A 16,901-nucleotide genomic window follows, 5' to 3' on the forward strand; every position below is an offset into this window, starting at 1 on the left:
ATAAAGAACTTTCCATGTATACCTCCCTAAACCTTTCCCCTCTCACTTTGAACTCGTGACCCCTAGTAATTGAGTCCCCCACTCTGAGAAAAAGCTTCTTGCTATCCACCCTGATTACACCACCCATGATTTTGTCGACCTCAATCAGGTCCCCCCTCAACTTTCGCCTTTCCAATGAAAATAACCCTCATCTACTCAACCTCTCCTCATAGCTAGCACCCTCCATACCAGACAACATCCTGGTGAACCTCCTCTGCACCCTCTCCAAAGCATCCACATTCTTTTGGTAATGTGGCAACCAGAACTGTGTGCTTTCAGGGAACAATGGACCTAAACACCCAGATCTCTCTGTATATCAATTTTTCCCAGGACTTTTCCATTTACTATATAGTTCGCTCTTGAAGCGGATCTTCCAAAATGCATCACCTTGCATTTGCCTGGATTGAACTCCATCTGCCATTTCTCTGCCCATCTCTCCAATCTATCTATATTCTGCTATATTCTCTGACAGTCCCCATCACTATCTGCTACTCCACCAATCTTGGTTCATCTGCAAACTTTCGAATCAGGCAACCTACACCTTCCTCCAAATCATTTATGTATATCACAAACAACAGTGGTCCCAGCACAGATCCCTGTGGGACACCACTGCTCACAGGTCTCCATTTTGAGGAACTCCCTTCCACTACAACTCATATCTCCTGTTGCCCAGCCTGTTCTCTAGCCATCCAGCTAGAACACCCTGGACCCTATGCGACTTCACCTTCTTCATCAGCCTACCATGAAGCCTACCGCAGGGGAGCCTACCTTCTTCATCAGCCTACTTTATCAAACGCCTTACTAAAGACCATGTGTATGACATCTACAGCTCTTCCCTCATCAATCAATTTTGTCACCTCCTCTAAGAATTCTATTAGGTTTATAAGACATGACCTTTCCCGCATAAAGCCATGCTACCCATTACTGATAAGCCCATTTTCTTCCAAATGTAAATAGATCCTATCCCTCAGTATCTTCTCCAGCAGCTTCCCAATCATTGACGTCAGGCTCACTGATCTGTAATTACCTGGATTATCCCTGCCACCCTTCCTAAACAAGGGGACAACATTAGCAATTCTCCAGTCCTCTGGGACCTCCCCAGTGTTCAAGGATGCTGCAAAGATATCTGTTAAGGTCCCAGCTATTTCCTCTCTCACTTTCCTCAGTAACCTGGGATAGATCCCATCTGGGCCTGGGGACTTTTCCACCTTAATGCCTTTTAGAATACCCAACACTTGCTTCCTCCTTATGCTGACTTGACCTAGAGTACTCAAAGATCTATCCCTAACCTCAACATCCGTCATGTCCCTCTCCTTGGTGAATACTGATGCACAGTACACATTAAGAATCTCACCCATTTTCTCTGACTCCACCCATATCTTTCCTCCTTTGTCCTTGAGTGGGCCAACCCTTTCCCTAGTTACCCTTTTGCTCCTTATATATGAGAAAAAGGCTTTGGAATTTTCCTTAACCCTGTTTGCTAAGGATATCTCATGACCCCTTTTAGCCTTCTTAATTCCTCGTTTCAGATTGGTCCTGATATTCTTCCAAAGCTTTGTCTGTCTTCAGTCACCGAGACCTTATGTACGCATCCTTTTCTCTCTTAGCTAGTCTCACAACTTCACCTGTCACCCATGGTTCCCTAACCTTGCACTTCTATCCCTCAGCGTTGACAGGCTGAAGATATTGTTACATGAGATGTTCAGCTCTGAAAGTGTTAATAATAAGTTGTTCCTTCATTACCACCTTATTATGATATGCCAAACAGAATTGTTTTTATTTGTTCACAGGATGAGGACATCACTGGCTGGTCTAGCATTTATCGCCCATCCCTAATTACCCAGAGGGTAGTTAAGATTTAACCACATGACTGTGCGCCTGGAGTCACAGGCAGGCCAGATTAGATAAGGATGGCAGATCTCCCTCCCTGAAGGACATCAGTGAACCTAATGGATTTTAATGACAATCAGCAGTGATTGTCATTAAGCCAGCAGTCCTTTCGAGAATTTTTAAATGTTGAATTAATTAAATTGAATTACTGGGTGGCGCAGTGGCTCAATGCTTAACATTGTTGCCACACAGCTCCAGGGACCCGGGTTTGATTCCAGCCTCGGGCGACTGTCTGTGTGGAGTTTGCACATTCTTCCCGTGTCTGTGTGGGTTTCCTCCGAGTGCTCCAATTTGCTCCCACAATCCAAAGATATGCAGCTTGGCCACTGGTAAATGCAGGGTTAGAGGAAGGGGTGGGGAGAGTGGTATGTCTGAGTGGACAGTCAGTGTAGACTTGATGGTCTGAGTGGCCTACCCCCCTAGACACACACACACACACACACATACATACATACATAGGGATCCTATGAATACAAATTTACCATCTGTCCATGGCAGAGTGAAGGAAAATTCCTCTTCATCTCAAGCCACAATGACCAACCTTACAACTGAGACCATGTCCCCTAGTTGGAGACTCTGCACTCAGAATCCACCCTGTCAAATCCAGAAACTTATGTTTCAATGAAATCAACTTCTGCTAAACTCCAAAGCCTACAAGGCTTTTGTATCCAATAACCACTGATAGGACCAGAATTCATGATCTGGAGACATCAGACGCAAATCTCAGCACAGCTGTTGGGAATTTAAATAAGTCATTAAATAAACCTGGAATTAAAGAAGCTAATATAAGTAATGTTGATTTTGAAACTAGCAGGCTATCAGAAAAAAAACATCTGGTTCACTAATATCATTTAGGGAAGGAATCTGCTATCCTTACCTGGTCTGGTCTACACGTGACTCCAGACCCCCAGCAATATGATTGACTCTCACCTACCCTCTGAAATCTGAGCATTAGCAACATACAAATTAGGAACAGGCCATTCAGCCCTCCAAGCCTGCTTCTGCAGTCAGGAAGATCCCAGCTGATCTGATTCTAACCTCAAATCCACCTTCATGCCGACCCGTGATAACCTCTGACCTCCCTTTGCTTAACAAACATCTATCCACCCCTGCCTTATAAAAAGATTCAAAGGCTCTGCTTCCCCCGCCTTTCAAGGAGGAGGATTCCAAAGACTCGTGCGTTTTCGAGAGAAAAAGTTTCACTTCATCTCTATTTTAAATGGTTTCTAACCAGTGAACCTTCATTCTAGATTATGAGACAATACTCCCTCCACATCCACCCTGTCAAGACCACTCAGGATCTTACATTTTTTAATCAAATAACCACTTCCTTACTCTTCGAAACTCCAGCGAATACAAGCCTAGTCTGTCCAGCCTTTCTTCATCAACAATGCACACATTGTAGATATCAGGCTGGTATACCTTCCGTGAACTGACGCTAATGCATTTACACCTTTCCTTAAATAAAGAGACTGATCTGTGCATGATATTTCAAATATGGTCTCATCAGTGCCTTTATGAATGAAGCATAACCTTCCTACTTCTATACTAAATACCCCTCATGAATGGCCTCGCAAGCTGCTTGGTACAATAACAGTTAGGAAAAGGCAATGATTGCTGGCCTAGCCAGCGATGCTTACATCCTGTAAAGGAATTAAAAATAAAATGATAGCCCAAACACAGTAATATCAGTGCATCCTGTTATAATTTAATAGCTTCTACCCAAAGTCAGCTGCTTGAGAGAAAATTGTTGCGTCATGGTGGTTATTCTGATTGTGGTTGGAATTTCCTTGTAATCCACTTTGATCATGACAAACCATTTGCATGATATTTCATGTGAAACCAAGATATTGAAAGTGCACTCTGGACTTTAAAGCAGAAATCCATTCTATTGAACTGCTTCCTCAGTTGGAAATGTGTTCTCAGTGACCCTCATTTGTTCCTTGGAGTATTTTATGTGAGTGACTGAGAGGTAGTCCAAAATAGGCACTTGTAATATAACACACACACACACACACATACACCCTCACTCTCACATACATGCTTTCATACGCAGGCATACACTCACACACACTCTCATACACACACGCACTGATAAACAAACATGCATACATTCACATTCATGCACACACATGTGCATGTGTGCTTACACACACACACACACACACTCTCACACACATGATCATAGACTCACACACACCTACACATACACTCACACACAAACTCACATACCCTCTCTCGTGCACACATTCACACATACATACACTCACACACACTCCCATGCTCACACACACTCTCATGCACTCAAACATTCACACTCATACACATTCATGAACATTCATACATAGACATTCATGTGCACACACACACACACAGTTAAAGTAAAGTATCTTCATAAAAGTAGAGAGATTTACTGCATGTTTTTATCTGCTACACATCCATCATTACTCATTTCCGTACAAATTAAATCAAAGCACTATTCAATGTGGATTCTTTTTTTAAAATATGGAAATGTAAACATCCTCAAACTACAGCTAAAAATCAAGACATTTCAGCCATTTTTCAGTGCATGTTTAATACATGAAAGGGAAAGAGAAAAATAAAGTGGCTTTTCATTTGTTGTTTGAAGTAACCAGAATGAATAATGAACTTTGATGGAATTTCTTTTAAAGTGACTTTGTGATACTGTAATCAAGTTACATAAGATGATAAGTAATGGAACTAACAAGTCAGCTATTCAGTTAATCAAGATTTCGCCATCAATCAATAAGATCGTGACCAATCTGATTGTGGTTTTAATTTCCCTACCCTGCCCAGTCCACGTAGCCCCTGTATTTATACATCAAAAATCTATCTAGCTCAGCTTTGAACATATTCAAAGACCCCATTGTCAAGAAGAGATAATTTTAAACATTGTGTACTCTCAGAGAGAGGAAATCCCTCCTCATCTCCCTCCTAATTCTGACCCCTAATTCTGAAACTCGGTCTCCTGGCTCTAGATTCTCCCATGGGAGGGAACAACATTCCACCGTCCAGTAAAAGCTGTTTCTATTGGTAAATACAGTGTCTGGAACCCAAGGAAAAATTTGGGAGTATTGGGGGTGGGGGAAAGAGCAGGGGAAACAGAGGACCATAAGACCAATAGACTTAAAAGCAAAGGTAGGTATTCAGTCCATCTGTCATTCAATGAGATCATGGCCAAGTTGATTATCCTCAACTCCACTTTCCTGCCTTCTCCCGACAACCCTTGATCCCCTTACTGATTAAAATCTGTCTATCTCAGCCTCAAATATACTTAATGACCCTAAGTAAATGGAATATAGACAATAAAATAAAGTTACTACACTGTGCAATGTTTGTCTGATGAGCCACTATAGTACACAATACATTTTTCAAAACAATTCCAGTCAGAAAATGGTGCAGAGCTAACCAGGAGTCAGTGAGAGACTGGTTAAACTCTATAGTGTTGGCAAATTGCCAGACTGTCCCATTGATTCATCAATGGCATTAAAAATGTAACAGGCATTGCTGAGCTCTGCTGTGCCTGTGTAAGCAGCCAATCACTTGTGAGATTCCTCTCTATCAAAGGCCTGTGGATAGCATCTTAACTCCCGTCTCTGAGACTCAACAAGAATCATGTCGAGATACTGGTCCAGAAATAGCATAATGACTGAAATCAACTGAATCACAAGGGTGGGGGTGGGAGGAGGTGGAGATGATCTCCTTTTTTGTCAACTTACCTAAGGAGGTAAGTTGACAAAAGAAAACTCAAGAAAACTTCAAGAAAACTCACACCCAGAGACGGGTAAACCAGACAGCTGAGTTGGTGACTAGCCTACTGTGTAATTCTACACAGACTTCTCTGAGTAGCAACAGCACCAGTGTGTTAGATGCTATTTTGAATTTAGTCACACAAATAGAGTATGAAAGAAATCTGTGCCAGATTTCAGCAGAGTAGAAAAGCCCAGATTGTAAGCAGGCATTTGTAATATAGAATATTAATCTGCAGAATTCCAACACACACACACGCACACACAAAGATATACACACACACAGACAGACACACAGACACACACAGCTATAATCATGTCAGCTCTACAGAAGTAGAGGAATTTACTGCGTGCTTTTGTTTGATACTGACCCATCTTCCTTCATTTGTGTACAAATTGAATCAAAGTGTCTGCATTATTCAATGTGGATTTTTTTTTTGAAAATCTGGAAATGTAAACATCCTTGAAATTCTTGCTGTAAAAAGCCGGGTGTTTCCAACACTCTTCAGTGCATGTTTAACACATGAAAGATTAAGAAAAAAAGGGAATGGGTTTTCATTTCATGTTGCATGCAGTGCGCTATGACTGGCATGAGCACTCACCACAATGCGATGTGAGAAAGCACACGTACACCTTACTGCTGAATTGAAACTAACTGACGTTTGCCAGTGGGCAATGATGTGAATGAGCAGCTTGAGCAGCGGATTTATCAGGAGAGGAGACCGACACAGTTAGCAGTTTCACTCAATACGAGCTGTAACCAAATCCAGAGCATTGGCGACTGTGAATACAAAGGTATAAAAGCTGGCCAATGGGTCGTGGCTTTAATTAACTCCCTAGCATTGTGCAAAATCTTGTACGTTAAGACTATAAGATAGGGAAAAAAATTAGGCCATTCATCCCATCGATTCTGCTCCACCATTCGATGATTGCTGATATGTTTCCAACACCATTCTCCTGCCTTTACTCCATGACCTTTGATTCTTTTAACAATTAAGAACCTATCTATCTCTGTCTTAAATACACTTAATGACCTGGCCTCCATAGTCTTCCACGGCAAAGACTCTACAGCTTCACCACCCTCTGAAGACATTGACTGAAGACATTGCTCCTTCTCTAAGTCCTAAGGGGTTGCTCTTTCACTCTGAGGCTGGACCCGTTATGGGAACCCTACTGTTACCTGGTAGATACACACCTTGCCGTGTCAGGCTAACGGTTGATCTGTTCAACTGTCTGATGCAGGTGGGACTTGAAGGCAAGCCTTCTAGACTAAAGGTATGTACACTACCACTGCACCACAAGAGATCACTCCCAGGCTAGGGTAGATATTTCTAATTAAAGCTGTTTGGACCTATTTTAACAAAATTCTGGGGGCCGAGGGGACTTAAACACAGATTCCTGGCCCAGAGGTTAGGACACTGCCACTTCACCACATGACCATTTTACAAATTCCACAGTCAACAGGGTGGGATTTGAACCAAAGCTTTGTTCTGAGGAAGAGTCACTCGAGTCAAAACGTTAACTCTGATTTCTCTCCACAGCTGCTGCCAGACCTGCTGACCTTTTCTGGTAATTTCTGTTTTTGTTCTTGATTTCCAACATCCGCAGTTCTATTGGTTTTTAATTACCTCAGAGCTTGGGCCTGGCCTTCAGGGTGCCAGTCAAGTGGCACTGCCATAAAGAGGTTGGATCGCTACGATGGCTGGCTTGTAACACAGAGTAACACCAACAGTGCAGGCAGGTTCAATTCCCGCACCAGCTGAGCTTACCATGAAGAATTCTCCTTCTCAACCTCTCGCCTGGCCTGAGATGAGCTGACACCCAGGTTAAACCACCATCAGTCATCTCTCTTTCTCTCTCTAACGAGAGAGCAACCCTATGGTCTGGTCAGACTATGGAAACTTTACCTTTTATATAATTTATTAGTCAACTCAATCCAAGAAAGATAATACATATTACCTTTGAAACTTGCCAGCAAAATCTTACAAAGTCATTTTGGCCATTCAAAGGACCAAAAAGGGCCAGTGAGGACTTGTTGGGCCGAAGGGCCTGGTTCCACACTGTAGGGATTCTAATTCTAATTCTAATTCAAACCTGCTCTGTGACTCAATGTGATCATGGTCAATTCTTTATTATATTCCTGCTTTCTCTCTATTGCAAACTAAAATACAGAGCAGGTCTCAAACTGACACAAGCTTATTATTTGATTACGCAAAACTTGCACGTCAGCTCTGATGAAGAGTCATCCAGACTCGAAAGGTTAGCTTGCTCTCTCTCCATGGATGCTGCCTGACCTGCTGTGACCTCCAGTGTTTGTCGTTTTCAGTAAAAGAAAACCCATTCTCTGACCAATTTATAAATGTTGATGCCAGGATTCAACGTTTGCATCTGCCTGCAGTATTCTTGGTGCACAAAGGAATCTCTGTAAATCCGATTGTTTACCATTTAACACTTACCATTTGGAAAACTGTCTCCAGGAATTTACTAGCCCTTAACATTCAATACAGCCTGCGATGGGCATGGCCTGTGCCCATTAATCAGGGGTCAACAGAACTGATATTTGAAAGGCTTGGTTGAATGAGTTCCTTGTTCTTGATAAATGTTATCAGCCTTACAGTCTGTTCAAAATGTGTACTTGCCATGGGCAAATGTACAACAACCACAAGTTTTCTTGCAATGCTTAAAATTTATATTTTCAGCAGAACAAAGTAGGGAATGTTTCATGTTCATTTGGGGGAAGCTGGTTTCCATCTGGTATCAGAATCCACCACTCTCTGGTTCACTAACATCTGAAACATCAAGTCAAATCCAACAGAGGCAGGAAATTGACATCAAAACGGAAATTGCCAGACAACTTCCACAGAAGGAGAATTAACCCCTTGATGTCCTTCCATCAGAAAAGGAGAAGGTGCTGGTTGGATCATGATAATGTCACTGGATTAGCAATCCAGAACCCCTAGGCCAATGCTCTGGGGCACATGTCATATAGAGTCATAGAGTTATACAACATGGAAACAGATCCTTCAGTCTAACCAGTCCATACCAAATATAATGGAGATGATGAAGGGTTTAGCCCGAAACGTCACGCTCTTGCTCCTCAGATGCTGCCTACCCTGCTGTGCTTTTTCCAGTTGCACACTTTATCAACTATAATGAACATAATCCAAAACTCAATTAGTCCCAAGTGCCTGAGCTGGGCCCATAACCCTCCAAACGTTTCCTATTCGTAGTTAAAAAGCACACAACGCCAGGTGATAGTCTATTTGGAAGCACTAGCTTTTGGAGAACTGCTCCTTCATCAGGTAACTGTGGAACGGGATCATAAGACACAGAATTTATAGCAAAAGATTATTATTGATGTACAGGTCATTCTGCCATAAAGCACGTTTTGTTAACACAAATTCGCTGTAACACAATTGACCAATAAGGGACGTTGTTTCTAAAGTGTGAACTTTGAAAATGCATGTTGCCTATAACGTGGTTGCATTGCCAACACTCTAAGTGTTATTTGTATTGCGCGGTTCTTGTATAGCATAGAGTCGCACAGGAATGCAAGTATCATGCTGTAGAAGAAATGACTGTACTTATTCAAATATCTTTTAAACATTGTAATTGTACCCACATCCACCAGTTCCTCAGAAAGTTCATTCTACACATGAACCGCACGCTGTCTAAAAATTTCATGTTTTCTTGAAAATCTCTCTTCTCTCACCTTAAGAATATGCCCTAGTCTTGAAATCCCCCATCCTAGGGAAAAGACAACGACCATTATTTTATAAACTTCTATAAAGTCACCTCTTAACCTCCTACACTACAGTGAAAAAGTCCCAGACCATCCAGTCTTTCTTTATAACTCAAACCCTCCATACCTGGCCTATGAGTTCCATTTCTAAAATAAAAATGGAGAATTGAAATCTGTCTTGATGATTACCCAGCAATCATCATCAATCCTATCATCCTGTTAGGGAAGGTCATCTGCTGTCCTTACCCAGTCTGGCCCACATGTGACTCCAGACCCACAGCAATGTGGTAGAGTCATAACTAGTCTCTGAAATGACTTAACAAGCCATTCATCTGAAGGGAAATCCCAGATAGCCTGTGATGCCCGTATCTGATGAAAGAACAAAGAAATAAAAGAGAAACTGGAAGCAGTCACTTTGGCCCTTCTAACCGATTCTGTGACTCAATGTGATTATGGTTGATTCTGTTTCTCAGTTCCATGTTCCTGTTTTCTCCCCATTACAAACTAAGACACAGAGCAGGTCTCAAAATGATGCAAGCTTATTATTTGATTATACAAATCTTGTAGCAATGGAGACGGGACATGAACGGTTTTGGCTCAACTGATGTGGTGGGGGGGCACATTTCCAACACGAATGAGTATGGTATACCACATCCATCAATATTGAAGGCATTAAGAGGGATTTGGTGCTCCAGGAACAGAAACTACCTGAACCCACAACCTTCCAACCCAGTAGCAAGAGTGCCAGGAATGGATCACAGCCTTCATTCGTTTTCCTTGCCACTACTGCACATGGTTACTTGTGATGCATGTACTAATTGACTGTTTTAAATAATTGGATCCCCTTCACCACCCGTCCTCCCCCCCCTCCCAAAATGTCAGGCAAGCATTCTTGTCTTTATTTTTGAAGTACAATTAGGAACAGAGGTGTGTTCCATAACAAGCTGTTTCCTCTTACACACTGGCAGTTGGCCATTATTAATCAATTATTCCATTTATTCACTGAACCATGAACTCCCTGGAGCTAAGGAAGCTGCAATCTGTTAAAAGCACACAGAGAGTTTTCGCTGATAATGCTCAGCCTAGGCAAAGGACACAAGGATATTATAGTTCTGAGGGTGAAGGAGTGAAATCATTCCTGCAGATTTAAACTGAGAAGCCCAATTAACCCAGTGAACCACTCCAGGCACTAACCCCAATTTATTGTATGTTCCACCTGACTCAAACAGAAGCCCAACACCATCCAGGACAAAGCAGCTCACTCAATTGGCACCACATCCACAAGCATCCACTCAGTAGCAACAGGGTGTGCTGCTTACAAGATATACTGCAGAAATTCACCAAAGATCCTCAGACAGCACTTTCCAAACCCATGACCATTTCCATCTAGCAGGACAAAGGCAGCAGATACATGGGGACACCACCCCCTGCAAGTTCCCCTCCAAGCCACCGTGACTTGGAAATATATCACTATTCCATCACAGTGGCTGGGTCAAAACCTTGGCATTCCCTCCTTAACAGCATTGTGCATGTCCCCTACACCAAATGGACTGCAGCAGTTCCAAAAGGCAGCCCTGCACCATCTTCTCAAGGAGCAACCACAGACAGTCTACACCTACCCAGCCAGCGACATCCAAGTACAAAACAACAAGGAACAAAGCACAGCACAGGAACAGGCCATTTGGCCCACCAAGCCTTTCTAAACTAAAAATCTTTGGCTTCTGTGCTGTCCATATCCCTCTATTCCCTGCCTATGCACGTATCTGTCAAGATGCCTCTGAAACGTTGCTAATGTATGTGCCCCCATCACTTCCTCTGGCAGCTCATTCCAGTCACTTACCACCCTCTGGGTAAAAAAAACTCTCTCTTACATTTTTAAAATTACCCCCTTTTACCTTAAACCTATGTCCCCTACCTGGGATAAAGACTCTGACTCTCCATTCTGCCAATACTTCTATTAATTTAGTAAACTTCTATCAGGTCGCGCTTCCCCCTCATGTGTTGACATTCCAAGTGAAGCCAAACTGTTTGTCCAATCTCTCCTCTTGGCTAATCCCCTCCAAGATAAGCAGCATCCTGGCAAATCGTTTCTACACCCTCTCCACATCTCACAAGTGAATAAAATGAACTGTATCTCCTACTTTTCTTTCACTGAAATCTCTATTCTTTCCAAAGTTTCTAGCTCTCACTCTATAGGTAGCGCTACTGCCTCTGATAGTGAATTAAACCTGCATCTTGGAGTCATGAGTCTATAAAGTAGGTTGACATCTCTGTGCAGATACAGAGGGAGTGCTGCACCGTCAAAGATGTCAACACTTGGGTAAGGGAAAATCTTTCTAAGGTAACTCTTCAATGGGTGCTGCTGGTTCAACCAGCATTTGGTATCCATTTCTAATTGCATTAGAGCTTTCGTTAGAGAGATATAATCATAGAATCCCAACAGTGCGGAAGCAGGCCATTCAGCCCATCCAGTCCACACCAACCCTCCGAAAAACATTCACCCAAACCCACCCACCTCCCCTATCCCTGCAACTCTGCATTTCCCATGTCTAACCCACTTAGCCTGCACATCCCTGGACACATAGAACAATACAGCGCAGAATGTTGTGCTGACCTGAGAATTAATCTAAGCCCAACCTCCTACACTATCCCATCATCATTCATGTGCTTATCCAAGACATTGTTTAAATCTCCCTAATGTGGCTGAGTTAACTACGTTGGCAGGTAGGGCACTCCATGCCCTTACCACTCTCTGAGTAAAGAACCTGCCTCTGACATCTGTCTTAAATCTATCATCCCTCAATTTGTAGCAATGTACAGTATGGATAATTTAGCATGGCCAATCCACCCTGACCTGCACATCTGTGGACTGTGGGAGGAAACCAGAGCACCCAGAGGAAACCCACACTGACACGGGGAGAATGTGCTAACTTCATACAGATAGTCATCCGAGGGTAGAATCGAACCCGGGTCCCTGGTGCCATGAGGCAGCAGTGCTAAACTGAGCCAACATGCCTTGCATAAAAAAGATAAGGAAGGGATGAGGCTAAATTTGGTGCTGCTATTGGGAATCAATAATAATCAGTGATCACTTTTGATGAATGAACAGACATCAGGTACTGTTAAACCCTGCATACATTCTCCATTAATTCTTCCAGACTGACTTGCATGGCATTGTAAACCTGACTTTCCTTACTGTGTAGAGGAGGTCTTCCTCCATAAGGTATCAGGTGTTAAAAGTTATTCAAGGTGACAAACTATCCTGTACTTGCAGTTTGCAAATCAGTAAGACGGTTAGTATTTCTCCCTTATCACTAGTCTGCTGCTTTGGCTGCAGTTTAAACAAAACAAACCGAATGGTATTCTTAATCTCGTACACTTTATTTTCTGAAACCTCATTCCAATTTAAAACAAAACAGCAAGTTCCTTCTCATTATTCATTGATGAATCTTCTCTTTTAACACTTTCAGTTTTGGTTCTTGGTTTTCCAAACTGACGAAACAAAAGCACTGGGATATTTGCTGAAGGAAGCGTTTGATTTGAGAGGAAGCCATTCGAACTAGATTGCAAGTACGCTTCAAAGTCTCTAGTCTGGAGAATCATTCATCAAGCACAATGTTTCAATTTCCTTCACTCATTCTGTCAATCTCTGTAAGTGAGACCTAACAGTAAAACAGGGAGCTGGGCGGACTGATCTGGTCACTGAATATTTTATCATTTTACGATTACCTGCCTAGTCAACTAACCCTCACTTTTGTAAGTCCCTTAGAATGAACTACTGTTTGCTTGGGCTGTAAAGAATTGGGTTATTTTATTCACCTGCAAGTTCCCCTCCAAGCCACTCATCATTCTGCCTTTGGGACTATATCACTGGGTCATTGGTGTCACCACTATGGCTGTACCGGGAATAAACAGGTTGTGGTGGTTTAAGAAGGCAGTTCACTAGCACCTTCTGAAGGGGAACTAGGCAATAATTTCTGGCTCAGCTATTGACACTCACATCCTTGAACGACCTGCAAGGTCTATACAGTTACTTGATTCGGAATGGAGCTAGGATGGCTGTAAGAACTTGGTAATTCCATCTCTGAGTGTAGACACAGGAGAATACCATTTCTTCATTCTAAGCTTCTTCTTTATCAAGCTTTTGTTTTAACACAGACTGTACTACCATGCTCTGTTGACTTGGTATTATTTTTGAGATTATTTTTAAATTAATATTTATGTAACTTGCCCTTGTTGAGATTGATAGTATTTTTGCAATTAGTATCCAGTCAAAGGACATCTAACTGGCGAACAGAGCTCAGACATAACATGATTAAGTTGTAACACAGAGTAGACATAACACTGTACAGGAGTAATAGCATATCCAACACAAAACAACTTGGTACAATTCTTTGCTAAGTCATGTTTTTCTTTCTGTGTTTCGGCCCTGTAATTGCAAGCACAAATTGGCAAAAGAAACAGACTGACTTCTACAATTAAAGCATTACTTCCTAAATCCCGTGTACATGTATTAAGTGGCGACGTAAACTGTCTTTTCCTTGAAGTAGAATAGGTTTATACTCATCGGAATTGAGAAGAATGAGAGATGATCTCACTGAAACATCTAAAATTCTGGGAGGGGCTGACAGGCTATTTCTCCAGTCAACAGCCAAGAGGTATAGTGTCCTGTCAAGGCATTTCGGATTGAGCTGGGGAGACATTTGTTCACTTAGAAATGTTTGGATATTGGGATGCTTTACCCCAGAGATCTGGGGGAACTCCGCGATTGAATGTGGTCAAGGTGGAGATCGATAACTAGAAGGAGATTGAGAGATATGGAGACCAAATGGCAAAGTGGGATTTAAAGTCGGGGATTAGCGTGATGCAATTGAATGGAGGATCAAGTTGAGGGGCTGAATGGTCTTCTCTTGCTCGTATTTCTGTGAGAATGAGATGGTGAGTCACTTCACATGGAACTGATCATCCAGCCATCACATTGCATCAATAATGAGCAATAAGCCGGGGGTCTAACGCTGCTTCAGGTAGTCAAGCCTCTGTTCATGTGAGAACACTTTTTAAGATGGGGTAGTCTCACATCACCTGGAGTTAGTTTACTAATGATTGTTCCAGCCAGAACAGAACTCAATCTATGAGACCGCAGTGAGGACACCTATTTTGAAAACTTTCAGCCCTACTCCTACCCCTGTGACAGATCTCTGTTGTGGACATAATCAGTCAATTAATCAAAAATAGGTCTCCACAGCACGCCATTTCTGCTTGGCTCAAGTATTGCATTGTATCTCAGTCATCTTCCAAAAGGCCTGCATTACCTCTAAGCCTTCCATCACCGTTATCTTGAAGCTAATTTGACCCAGTAACACCCTGTAGTTTGCAAAATGTGCAGTTCAAAATCCCAAATGTGGGCGGCACGGTGGCACAGTGGTTAGCACTGCTGCCTCACAGCGCCAGAGACCCGGGTTCAATTCCCGCCTCAGGCGACTGACTGTGTGGAGTTTGCACGTTCTCCCTGTGTCTGCATGGGTTTCCTCCGGGTGCTCCGGTTTCCTCCCACAGTCCAAAGATGTGCAGGTCAGGTGAATTGGCCATGCTAAATTGCCCGCAGTGTTAGGTAAGGGGTAAATGTAGGGGTCTGGGTGGGTTGCGCTTCAGCGGGTCGGTGTGGACTTGTTGGGCCGAAGGGCCTGTTTCCACACTGTATTGTAATCTAAAAAAAATCAACAAAACATTTTTCATTTCCACCAGTCATTTGGTAGTGCAGAGTTTGATTATTGCTGAACAAATTCAGTTTGTTGGAGTTTCTCATCTTGCGCTCATCAGGACAATTTGCAAGAATACCAATATAAAGGGGGCACCTGTGGCACTATGGGATTGTTCCTATCTCTCGGCGAGGAGTCCTGTGTTCAAGTCCCACTTGATCTAGAGGTGTGTAGTAAGATCTCTGAGCTGAATAAAAAAAACCTGTCAGAATAAAGGGGAATGATATTTTTATACTATGTAAGAAGAGTAGGCTGATTAACTGGCAAGCGCACTCTGATTGGTAGAGGCATGGAGAAAACAACCGTTGGATGATGATTGACTGTTAATGGCCAATCCTGCTGTTGTTCGGATTTTAAACCGAGCAAGTTGACTCTGATTGTTCAGGCCAATGCTGTAATCTATTGTGTTGAGTTGAAGTGGACACAACATGTCTACACATTCTTTCTGCCAATTTGGTAATTTTCCAATGGCAACATTTCTACCAATCAAAGTCCACTTACCAACCATTCAGCACTCCCCTCTCGGTGTAATATTGGTTTTCCCCTTGAGTTGGTATTCTTGCAAATTGCCCTGATGCGTGCACGATGAACAGCTTTTGTTCAGCAATAGTCAAAATATTCATTAGCGAGTTTTGAGAAGATTTGTAGCTACGGGTTGAGGTTCTGGATGTGGGTTTGCTCGCAAACCTACATCCAAAAATATTCATTGATAACGCAGCTTTAAAATAGGAAAACATCCCGAGACAATTCACAGGAGCATAATCAGACAAACATTGTCACCCTGGCATAGAGGGCAACATTAGGCAGGGTAATTAAAAGCTTGGTCAAAGAGCTGGGTTTTATGGAGTGATTTGGTTTGCTGGAGGCATAATAATCAGAAGAGTTCAGGAGATTTGGATAAGGAATTCTAGGGCATAGACAGCTGAGTGAGTATTCGCCAGCCATTGGGTGCACAGTGTACGGAGATAGGAGGGTAAAGAGAAGGGGGGCATGATACCAGAATTAGATAAAATATCAAGTCTCTGAAGGTTTTGAGGAGACACAGAATTGGGGAGCTGGTGTGATGTGGAGGCAGTGGACAGGAGAATTTGAAGCTTAAAATCAAAAGACTGATGGCTCACAAACCAATGTAGGTCAACCAACCAAGGAATGGCAGTGCAAACTAAAGAATCAGTAACTTTGCTTTGGATGAGTCAATACCTAGTAGAGTTGAACATGGACTGTAATAGATGGAGGCATCCACAAACACATTGCCTCAACTTTGGTTTCCAGAAGCTTCAAGACTTGCATCCTAGATGGTTTTGCCTTGATTTCACCCGGTGACCCATGAGTTTAATCATTGTGGGATATCTTTAATCTTTTATGAGTATTGTGCTGAAAGGATGCTGTGGTTTTAGACGTTTCCCAGAAAGTGTAGTTTCAGATTGTGCAGTGTCAGCCACATGTCACAAAGCTGCAACAGTGTTTGAGCGAGTGTGGGTGCATCATGAGGTGATGGAGAGAGATTGGCACCATTCTGCCAGTACATGGGCACGGGCTGCATAGCATAAAGACAATGCTTTTCATAGCATGAAGCAAAAGACCTTCCATGTCTACTGGACATCCCAAAGCATTTTGCAGTCAATGAACTCCTTCCAAAGTGAAGCCATTATTGCAATATAATTTGCACACAGCTACCTCCTAGAAAGTGCAGTATAATAA

The sequence above is a fragment of the Chiloscyllium plagiosum genome, chromosome 23 (assembly GCF_004010195.1).
Source record: "Chiloscyllium plagiosum isolate BGI_BamShark_2017 chromosome 23, ASM401019v2, whole genome shotgun sequence".
NCBI classification, from domain to species: Eukaryota; Metazoa; Chordata; class Chondrichthyes; order Orectolobiformes; family Hemiscylliidae; genus Chiloscyllium; species Chiloscyllium plagiosum.